This window comes from Haliotis cracherodii, unplaced genomic scaffold, assembly GCF_022045235.1.
Source record: "Haliotis cracherodii isolate W230 unplaced genomic scaffold, xgHalCrac1.p SCAF_2, whole genome shotgun sequence".
Lineage (NCBI taxonomy): Eukaryota > Metazoa > Mollusca > Gastropoda > Lepetellida > Haliotidae > Haliotis > Haliotis cracherodii.
This window is the reverse complement of record NW_027266275.1, coordinates 40,849,547-40,861,607: the sequence shown is the minus strand read 5'-3', so window position 1 is coordinate 40,861,607 and position 12,061 is coordinate 40,849,547. Positions and strand designations below refer to the sequence as shown.

Sequence of the window (12,061 nt, the reverse complement as noted above, 5' to 3'; positions counted from 1 at the left end):
GTTACATTATACACACCGCATAGCAGTTGTCTCCCTTCGTGTGGTGTTTTACGCAAGGGTTTTATTGTGGATCTGTGGTGCATGTATGCCCCAAACGGTCGATTGTTGACTAGCTCATTGAGCTTTATTGAATGATACTGTATAGGTCACTGGGTCTTCTAACCTTCGCCTTCTTTACCGTCGGCGCCATTGTAAAATGTTCCTGTGAACTCATATAAGAAAGCAATATATCGATCGTCCATTAGGATTTATATGCATGGAACAATGTGAGATAGAAACAGCGGACGGTGGATAATTCGTAGCCGAATACGAAAAGGTTAATCCTTGTTCGTGTCTTACAGGTCTAGGGATTTATTTGAGCTGAATATTGGAGTTCGTTCCTGTTTGATTATAGTTCTGGAAAAAACCAGCGCCCTTGTGCCGTCAAAAGTGTACAAACCCTTTGTATGATCGTCAGACGAGATTTGGTGAGAACAGGCGCGAGACTTACGCTTTCATTGACTGGTTATATCAATTATACCCTCATGACATCAGTATATCTGTAAACACACAATTAGTTCTTTAATATATTACATGATAGCTTTAACATACAATTATGAATTTAGTGTAAATGAGTATTTCAAGAATAATTACGAAAACGTTATATCCATAGACATACAGTTCTAAAGAATTGTGTAAGTGTGGACCGGAAACGCAATGTTGTTAATTGTTTTAATTGATAGGACGATCTTGATAATAATATGAATTACACAGCATATATCGCAATTTGAATTTTGTGTTTTTGATATCACTTTCTTGAGAGATGAGTAATCTGCCACTTAATGGAAAAATTTGATTTTTCTTTCGGATTACTAGAACTTGCAAGTTTATCGACCGGAGTAATAAGTAACTAATAGAGAATGGGCCGATTAGGCACCGTCCCCTATTGACAGTTTTTCCGTATTTTGACTGTTGATAGGGAATACTAAACTAATCAGAAAAACAAAATAAATTAGAATATTATCTCTTAATATAAACCACTGTATTGTCTAGTCCCTACTCGATTACTGCCCCAAGACGTCTAAGGCGCTGCAATTCGTTGTGCAGAGTTGCGTCCCTTGGGCATGGAAACCTATGATTGTCGGTTCGAATCTCGGTTCGCCCCGATTATGTTTCTAGTTTTGACAGCACCATACCCTTGTTCGTGGGTGTCACCGAGATGGTAAACGTCTGAGACCTGCATCACTTCGGGGTTTCCTTCCACATTAAGCTGTTACGCGGTGATATAACTGGAATGCTGTTCAAAGCCATGTAAAACCAATTCCTCAGTCACTACAACGAAGCAGCACAGTACTTAAGAGCGATGTGTTAACCCACATTCAGACAGCACATCATTCCAACATTTCAGAAAGAACAAAACGTTAAAGAGAACTGAAGTCATAACGATTTCATTGGACATTTATATTGCATGTGTAGTGAATGCTGGTTGTACATGTCATGTACAACCCCTGAGAACCTTGCCACACTCGATGAGCAGGAAAGTACGTGAGTGAATACATAAATAATCAATAATGTCTATTGAAGAAGACAAATACAATGAAAGTAAAACGAAGATTCTGGTCAGTGAAATTATCCCCGGTGCGACAGGGGACAGCAAACAGGAAAAAAACACTTTTTGAGCGATCACATTTATTTATATTTGCTCGCTGCTGGCGTTCTGCTATAGCAAGGGTTGCTAATGACACAAACATACTGACTTTGCAGCCGTCGTCATATATCTGGAATGTTGCTGAGTCGTCATATAGCTGGAGTATTGCTGAGTCGTCATATAGCTGGAATATTGTTGAGTCGTCATATGGCTGGAATGTTGCTGAGTCGTCATATAGCTGGAATATTGCTGAGTCGTCATATGGCTGGTATATTGCTGAGTCGTCATATAGCTGGAGTATTGCTGAATCGTCATATAGCTGGAATATTGTTGAGTCGTCATATGGCTGGAATGTTGCTGAGTCGTCATATAGCTGGAATGTTGCGGAGTCGCCTTATAGCTGGAATATTGTTGAGTCGTCATATAGCTGGAATATTGCTGAGTCGTCATATGGCTGGTATATTGCTGAGTCGTCATATAGCTGGAATGTTGCGGAGTCGCCATATAGCTGGAATATTGTTGAGTCGTCATATGGCTGGAATATTGCTAAGTCGCGTTGCACAGTATTAATCAAACAATAATCTTTCGAAGAATCACACTATTCTGATACGACTTGGAGAATATTATTTGTGTGGGATGTGTAGGATTTGGCATGGCGTGGGGAACTGTGAACACACCAATTCATATTTTCACCATCTTATATACTAGTATTTAGATATGTAATAACCACAACCCCATGCGTATTCTTTCCTGTTATTATCATTGTTTTTTGTCACGATAATTGCAAATTCGTGAATATTGTGTAACGTGTTAGCCGTGTTAGAATTATTGTCTACTTAGCAATAACATTAAGATAATGAATTAATTATACAAATGCCATCAGGATTAGGTTTCAGATATACGTAAGACACACATATAGACTGTAAACGTATTCAGGTCGCGGTGACTTATGTATTCAGAGTTGTGTCCCCTTGGTGCAAAGATCCGCTCGTTGTGGGTTCGAATCCCAGATTCGCCCGATTATCAACCTTGGTTTGTCAGCAACATGCTTGTGGATTTCGTCAAACAGGAAAACATTTACGACACTTTAAGTGTTCCCCACAATCAAAGCTCATACACCGTGACACACTACGGATCAAGATACTCAATCCCAACAGACCCACTCTCTCTGGGATTTCTCCCACACCAAACTGACGTGTCACGATGCAACTGAAACATTGTTAAAAATACTTCAACTCAATTCGCTCCCTCTTAACGTAATAACAAATCAATAAGACTTTTGTTTTTATCTCGATGTCATTGAATTGTCGCACTCTGCCTTTAAAAGTACAGTTTGTACTTAAAGGAGTACAGTAGGCCGTCATTGTGATGGTGAAAGAGAGCAAACAGCAGCGCGTGTTACACGCACAAGCGCCATCCTCGCATACATTGCTCTGCTCACAAATAGTGTAGCGCCTTTGAATTCACTTGCTACAAAAGCGGTGTCGCGATCAATGTAAATGACGTCCCCCAGTTTCATGTCGTTAATCACGAAGCTGATTTCACTCCCGTGCACGACAAAAAGGAAATCATGTCATTGGTCGTTAATAATTCATTAATCCACTTCATCGTCACAGTAAAGTAGTGGTGTCGATACCTGCTCCAGGCGACCACGACTATACACGAAACGTATCCCTCAAATAGATACTGTTAGGTATCGATGTTATACAGCACTCGCCTCATTTCACTATTATAAGCTAAGCATTATATTCTCTGGGGAAAGTACATTTGCAATGAAGGAAGGTAAATATGATTAAGCTGTTTGACTTGAATTTTTATCTGCATAGTTTTGTAAAGAATCTTGCTGATAGATATAGGAGACTGATTTAAGACAATTTACAAACGATATGTATATATACATAATTCTATTGGAATGCTGGTCAATGAGCCTGAGCCACGTGGACCCAACAACAGGGCCTTTTTACTTCTGACCACACGCTTCCAAAACACTTACGAGCAAAAACTCTGGCTTAACCGCGATCAATTAAATTGTTCTTGTTTCTTTCTGTTCCTGAAATTTTACCGACCGCATCCATTGTCTACCAAAATACGTTAAAAGATGGTACTTGCTGTTACCGTGCCCGGCGCCCAACATTAAGGGCAACACTCAACACTGGTCGTCTCGGAGTCAGTATTCTGTGTTTGAGTGGGGTATTCATGTTAAACTGCGGCATGTTATCTTAGTGGGCTAGTACTATAAAATCGGCATCAGTCCGGATTAGTACAAGCAGCCACACACGCACGCACGCACGCACGCACGCACGCACACCCGTTCATGTATGTCGCTATATAAGTGCAATAATCTTGGACGCGGCGTTAAACCCCATTTCACATCACCTCACATTAAAAGTTAGATAATTTTTTGGTTTCAGTATACTCGCTGATTTCTATGGAACAGATAATGGTACATTAGTAGTTCCTTTGATAGATTTCCAATGACCATATCTCTGTTGGAATATCAGGGCAGGCTAGATTACCTTTAACTATATTTGTCGTGTAAGTCACCAAACATTAGGGCCGAGCTGCTATCTTGATGATGAGTTGTTATCGTGACATTTCATGCTAGCAACCACTCGTGTTCCTGCGTCAGAATTATTACAGACAGTCACGATGTAGCTAGGTATTGCTGACAGCGGCATAAAAAACATTCACCCTCTCACTCAAACACCAGCTCGTTGTTCTCCGGTACAGCCAACCTAAACAGTATATTCCAAGTTCCCATCTCACCACAGAGGTCAAAAGTGTGTGACTTTGGTTTACGCAGCTTAGCACTAGTCCAGCTAGACCACGGCTAGGGACACCACACATGGGCGCCACATACTGTACCCACGTGGGGAATAGAATGCGGGGCTTCGGCTTGACGAGCTATGCTTTAACCACTAGGCTACCCCGCCTCCCTGTTAATATAATAGACTGATTATTGAGAATGAACTCAACAAGGTCTTTGGTAACGTAAAAGAGCGGTTCGTCATTACCCTGAAATTATTTCAAGACCATGTGCACCCGCTTGACATGTAGTTATATGTTAATTTTGTTTTCTTCTAATGGTATGATATAATATAAACCTTGAACTGGTGACTCAGACAAATTGCCGATAAGGAACTAATATCTAACCTTCAACCGTACGGCTGTAGTTAACACAACGTGTTGGCACTGCCAATAACATTCAACATGCAACCTCCTCCCCTGGCTCCTGATTGGTGCGTGCAGTCCCTCTCGTGCAAGAGCGTATCACGTGATTTTCCGAAACTCCTGCTTATCGTCTGCCATACAAATGAAACAACAGTTCGTTTGTGGGAAGAAATTGTGATTACGCGATAGCTGTGTAAATGTACCACCTGATCTGTGATCAAACTTATTACCCCGACACCAACAGGATATCCGTTGTTCAATAGAGACGGCCATGAACTGTAGCAGATATTGTTGACTAACCGCACGTGCGACCGTTGGAGCCATGAACGGCATAATACGTATCGATGCATCCATTGTTTGTTTGTTTGGTTGGTTGTTATTTTACGCCGCACTGAGTAGTATTCCAGCCATATGACTGTTGTCTGTAAATAATCGAATCTGGACTTAACAGGCCAGTGGTTGATATCATGAGCATCATTCCAGGCAACGGGTGCATCAATTTAATGTCATTGAATGTGTTCATGTTATGGTACACTTCCCATCGGGTCAAAGTTTGGATTTTGTGATATATGTGAGTTAAAACGGTTGGCGTATCTATCAAGTAGAGTCTAACTGATTGTAATATTGTATTGATAAAAGATTCAGTTATAAACTGGGGAAATGCTCTTGTCGTTGAGATGTTTTTGGTGCATCAATCCTCAAGATGTATGTTTGGTAGACCTTTTAATTAAGATCTGTTCAGGAACACATTTCATTTAGATCTGTTCAGGAATACATTTCATTAAGATCTGATCTGGAACACCTTCCATTAAGATATGTGCTGGAACACCTTTCATTAAGATCTGTTCAGGAACACCTTCCATTAAGATATGTGCTGGAACACCTTTCATTAAGATCTGTTCAGGAATACCTTCCATTAAGATATGTCCTGGAACACCTTTCATTAAGATCTGATCTGGAACACCTTCCATTAAGATATGTGCTGGAACACCTTTCATTAGAACCTGTTCAAGAACACATTTAATTAAGATCTGTCCTGGAACACCTTTCATTAAGATATGGAATGCTCCGTTCAGTTCAAACACCTCTATACGTTTGTTTCGTTACTTTAGACATTTCTCAAAACATACACGAAAAAAGACATGCAAATATTACTCTACACTTATGTTGTAGAGTAATATTTCTTCATCAAGATTTAGTCTCTTTTTATGACATATCTTGGTTCACCTCTAGCATTAAACCACATTAGCTTCACAGAGCGAATATTGAAGTAGTGTTTGGAATACAGTTTTACTATATACCATCAAAAGAACCATGTCGCCAAGAAGATAACAGCCTCCAGATGATATTAAACATATAAATCACAGTGTGACTGTCGCTTCGTCTGATAGGCACTGAATATTTCCTGAATGTCATACACGTTAACAATACCGACGCGGAACCATACCATACCAAGGCTAAATGATATTGCACCCACCGTAGGCAATACCAACCCTACCCAGTACTGAGTTACTATAGATAAGATTTCTGTCAGCCTTCCAAACATTGATATATGCTATTGTATAAGTGAACGTATGACCTGACTGATAGTGAAAGAGTCGGGTCCCAGAGGTATGTTCTGACTACTACCGAGTTAAGATTACCGCTGAAAGGTTTTGTGTAGCTTACGGCACAACCAGCAAGGAGAACGACGTAGCGTTCGTTGTCAGCATGAATATAGAATTTATTAGAGCTTAAACTGGGTGCGGGCGCACGTGACAAACGGAGCTGTCATTTTGTACTGTTAGATCCCAGAAGAAATCGATGTCTCAGTTCACATCCTAACTGTGGAAAATATACGTAGATTGGTATCTGATTCTGGAAGGAGTATGTGATCCAATATGGCGTTGTGGTGCAGATTGATTGTGATATCAAGTATCTGGTTTCTTTAGGATATGGTGTGTTAACGGTTGACACGAACAACGATCATTTACAGGTACTTGCGCGATACAATACCACAGGGTTTGGTTTGGACAGGAATTTGGAATCAAATACTCGGGACTTGGTAAGTTGATAACGTTCACACTAAACAGTATTTGTATATGAATGAATGAAAATAATTATTTGATAATATTTTAACTTTAACTCTCATTGGCTAAAGTCGGAAGGGAACGATTTGAATTTTGACAATGCTAACATAATAAAAGTTCAAAATGACATTGTTTATTGTTTATTTGAACTCGGGGCATGGGTGTCCCAGTCTTCTAAGGCACTGCAATTCGCTGTGCTGAGTTGCGTCCCTTCAGCGTGCCCCAAATCAGTGATGGTAGGTTCGAATCCTTGTTTATCCTCATTATGTTTCTAAACGCGTTAGCAACATACCTGTGTCGTGATATAGGTGAACGCTGTTATATAACTGAAATACTGTTCAATGTCACGTTAAACCACACTCACGTGCTATATATTCATGCAAAATAATGATATCACGAGGTGCAGTAGTCCGTTTCTAGGTGTCCCCGCTGGACTGGCTGGGCTATTTCTAAAAGCGGTTTGTGACCTTACTCACCATTCAGAAAAAAACTTTGATAACTTTCACCAAACAAGCTTAACGGTGTAACTGTCTGAAGTCCACCTTCAGGCTTATGACAGGGCACTAAGATCGTTTATATTGAACGTCCCTTGGTATAGGCAACTGGGATTAACACTAAACCTCCCCATTTTTAGCTCTCACCCTCTTCTGGGTCATATTCGTTAACCCTATGCGATTCTTGTCCCTCTGTTTCTATTGTCCACAAGAGAGGGCAGCAATATTGTCCAGTGGTTAAAGCGTTTCCTCGTTACGCCGAGGGTCCTGATTCTATTCCCCATATGCGTACGGGGCAATGGATTAGCCTAGTGGTTAAAACGTTCACGCCGAAGACACGGGTTCGATTCCCCACATGTGCACAATGTATGAAGCCCATTTTTGGTGTCCCCACCTTGACGTAAAACCATTCTCACACACTTCTACAAGATACACATGTGTCTTACTATACCGGACCGCTCAACACAAACTCTTGAATATATTTCTCTCTGACATAGACACAAAATCTTTAAGACCAAAACGTATGTGTTCTTCTGGATTGCCACGAACGTTTTTCAATGTAACAATTTAGGCAGGATATTTTGATGACGCTACAGAGTGTTCTCTTCAGTGGAAAAAAACCTATGTCATGGTCCTAATCAAGCAAGATAGCAATCTTCCCTGGGAAAGAGTGTCCTCTAGCCTATTTCACTGTAAAGTTTTCACCTAGGCTTTGATATAGGCCAGATGACACTCTTTCCTCGGGAGGATGAATCAACTCTGATTGCATATGTTTGGGGAAATGCATTGTTTATTTCAGTCATTTCAAGTAATGCATTCTATCCGGGTGAAGTAATTACTTTTGAATTATATATCTTATTAGGAATTTGTGTTTTAAACATTAAATCGCCTTCAGCTCCTGTTTTTTTAGACTTTTAAAAATATATTCACAAACAAATGATACAAGAGACAACTTTCTGGCGATTATGGAGGGTAAGGAAGCTCTTCAAACTCACATTGTCGCACAGCAGCCTTTGCAAGTCGAGAGGTGTGAGAAGAGGCATTGTCATTGTCCAGCAGTCAGCATTCCTCGCCGCTTTTCTTTCATAGAATCTCTCAGGCGATGAAGCAAATCAGCATAGTAGTCAGTGGTAATCGTCTTTTGACTTTCTAGGATCACAAGCATCCCAGAATACAGTGGCCAGTGGTCCCGGAGAAGAGGAATGGTGCCTTGACATGGTTTGACGTTTTAATTCGTTTTAACTTTAGGCCCACGTTTCGTCTTTTTTGACGAAAACCTCCTCAATCAGCTCTAAAGTTTCTCTGGCAGTGTCTCTGGCAGATTTTCGAAACTATGACACCCAACGAGCAGATATCTTATTAATCTGTAAATGTTCATGAATAATACTTTCAATGGATCCAGTGCTTCCTGTGTCTTCCTCAAGTTCAGCAATGGTATCTATCTGACAGTATATTTATTTCTATCTCCTTGATTGAATCCTCATTGATAGAAGTTGAGGGACGTCCAAATCTGGGGTCATCGTCAAGGCTTGTTCTCCATCCTTAAACATAGCTGCCCAACGTTTAACAGTGGAATAGCTGGGGCACTTTTCCCCATACTTTTCTCTCAAGTCAAAAATTTGATGACTGCTCGGTACTCGTTCTTTGCCATTTTTGTGTCCATTGGGACCTTTATCATGTTCAACTGGTTTTCACTAGTATACAAACTACTCAAACAATGTACTACATTGACTAGTTCACTTTGTTTTGGCCCATAGTTGAAAGCTGGCTTAGAACTTTGAGACCTGCAGTCGTACCCATGGTAATTTTAATGAGAACATTTAGAAAAAGGAAGTTGTCTTGTTCTCAAGTGGAGACATCAGTTCACACAGTCTAGTGTTGAAGTCATGTGTGACGTCATGGGCAATGGATGACGTGTTATTCTATTCTTTACGTTCATTTAACGTGACATTACTATGCGCCGCTTCGCAAACAATAAAAACAGTTGAACATTTGTTAATCATTAACACAAAAACTGCAATCCGAAATCAGTGACATGATCAAGCAGTGATGCAACAGCACAATACCCTCCCATTCTATTATCAGCCAATCCGGAAACAGTTACAGTAGTCCGCTAGTGGGTGTGGTCTAAAAAAATTAGCCAATCAAATGCTACGGAATCACTTGCAATCTATATATTACTGAACATGATTTCACCTATATCCATGCCGAATATTTCAATAATGAAGTATGGTTTGTGAGTTTGGCACACATACACCAGCCAGTGTACATAACGATACAAGCTACCCTGACACTCTCAACAGCGATGTTCTTTATTCCGCTTACTGCATTGTTGCCCGCTAGGCAAACATGTCTACAACACAATGAGGATGAATACTGAGCACCGACCACGTTGACATGCAGATCTATAGGATATCTTTTTGAGGCACTGGTTCAAGATGACATTCATTGCCTGAATGTACTGATCTATTGCCTGTAGTTGCGGGTGTTCCTCTGTGGGCGATATCTAATCGGATGCGTCATTTTGTTTGTGTAGTCTCTTGATGATCGTTGCAACATCATAATGGAGGGGCGTTCTTACTGTCGAGAGGACAATTGTTATTATGACATTGAATTTCTTGACATGTTCCTTTTCATACACTACTACTAAACTATACACCTGGAAAAAAGTTAAACACCACCCCTTAGGTTCTTTCTTTTCATATAACGATCCCTTATTGTGATATAACGTTCCGTCGTCGAACTATATCGTTCCCTCATTGTACTATAACGTTCCTTCATTGTACTATAACGTTCCCTCATTATAATAACGTTCCTTAATTGTACTATAACGTTCCCTCGTCGAACTATATCGTTCCCTCATTGTACTATACCGTTCCCTCATTGTACTGTAACGTTCCCTCGTCGAACTATATCGTTCCCTCATTGTACTATACCGTTCCCTCATTGTACTATAACGTTCCTTCATTGTACTTTAACGTTCCCTCGTCGAACTATATCGTTCCCTCATTGTACTATACCGTTCCCTCATTGTACTGTAACGTTCCTTCATTGTACTATAACGTTCCCTCGTCGAACTATATCGTTCCCTCATTGTACTATAACGTTCCTTCATTGTACTATAACGTTCCTTCGTCGAACTATATCGTTCCCTCATTGTACTATACCGTTCCCTCATTGTACTATAACGTTCCTTCATTGTACTTTTACTTCCCCGACTGTACTCTGACGTTCCCTTGTTGTACTATGACGTTCCCTTGTTGTACTATGATGTTCCCTTGTTGTACTATGACGTTCCCCCGATGTACTGTAACGTTCCCTCGTTTTACTATAACGTTCCCTTGTTGTACTATGACGTTCCCTTGTTGTACTATGATGTTCCCTTGTTGTACTATGATGTTCCCTCGATGTACTGTAACGTTCCCTCGTTGTACTATAAACGTTCCCTTGTTGTACTATGATGTTCCCTTGTTGTACTATGATGTTCCCTCGATGTACTGTAACGTTCCCTCGTTGTACTATAACGTTCCCTTGTTGTACTATGACGTTCCCTTGTTGTACTATGACGTTCCCTTGTTGTACGATGACGTTCCCTTGTTGTACTATTATGTTCCCTGGTTGTACTATGACGTTCCCTCGGTGTACTATGACGTTCCCACGTTGTACTGTAACGTTCCCTCGATGTACTGTAACGTTACCTTGTTGTACTATTATGTTCCCTCGATGTCCTAAGACCTCCCCTTGTTGTACTCTGACGTCCCCTCGGTGTCCTTTGACCTTCCCTTGTTGTACTATGACGTCCCCTCGGTGTCCTATGACCTTCCCTTGTTGTACTCTGACGTCCCCTCGGTGTCCTTTGACCTTCCCTTGTTGTACTATGACGTTCCATCGGTGTCCTATGACCTTCCCTTGTTGTACTATGACGTTCCCTCGGTGTCCTTTGATCTTCCCTTGTTGTACTATGACGTTCCCTCGGTGTCCTATGACCTTCCCTTGTTGTACTATGACGTTCCCTCGGTGTCCTATGACCTTCCCTTGTTGTACTATGACGTCCTCGATGTCCTATGACCTTCCCTTGTTGTACTATGACGTTCCCTTGTTGTACTATGACGTTCCCTCGGTGTCCTATGACCTTCCCTTGTTGTACTATGACGTCCTCGATGTCCTATGACCTTCCCTTGTTGTACTATCACGTTCCCTTGTTGTACTATGACGTTCCCTTGTTGTACTATGATGTCCCCTTGTTGTACTATGACGTCCTCGATGTCCTATGACCTTCCCTTGTTGTACTATGACGTTCCCTTGTTGTACTATGACGTTCCCTCAGTGTACTATGACGTTGATTTTTGGAAGAGACTTTTATCTTAAAACAATAACAGTTTTGAAGTTCTATGTCGACATGCCACAATTTCATTTTAGGGTCAAGGCCGGCAGATATTACAGGAGAGGATGTGGCCGGTTTGCGATGATTGGTCTTTAAAAGATGAATATCATGTTTTTTGTTGAAGGAATGGACTCTCTCTTTGTAAAGATTCAAAAGAGAAGTAAATGTTGTACACAAAAGCTAAGCTTAAAATATTGGCGACATTGTTTCGACGTGAACCCACTGTTTGGTAAACAACTATTACTTTGTTTAGAACATGATACTGATACTGTGACGTGTTTATTGAGTGACCGATATTGAACCAGCACTGAAAATA

At 40.7% G+C, this 12,061-nt stretch overlaps 1 protein-coding gene across 2 annotated transcripts in view; it reads left to right on the top strand.

Moving 5' to 3' along the window:
• Positions 1-12,061, top strand: part of LOC139468101 (polycystin-1-like) — a 98,433-nt gene that overhangs the window by 2,622 nt on the left and 83,750 nt on the right. The window contains exon 1 of one of the 2 annotated variants that reach the window (XM_071249833.1): positions 6,637-6,842. The exons of the other annotated variant lie outside the window; for it this stretch is intronic. The gene's annotated coding sequence lies outside the window, so the exon portion shown is untranslated. Of the gene's footprint in view, positions 1-6,636; positions 6,843-12,061 lie in introns of those variants that run through there. 2 annotated transcript variants of the gene reach the window in all.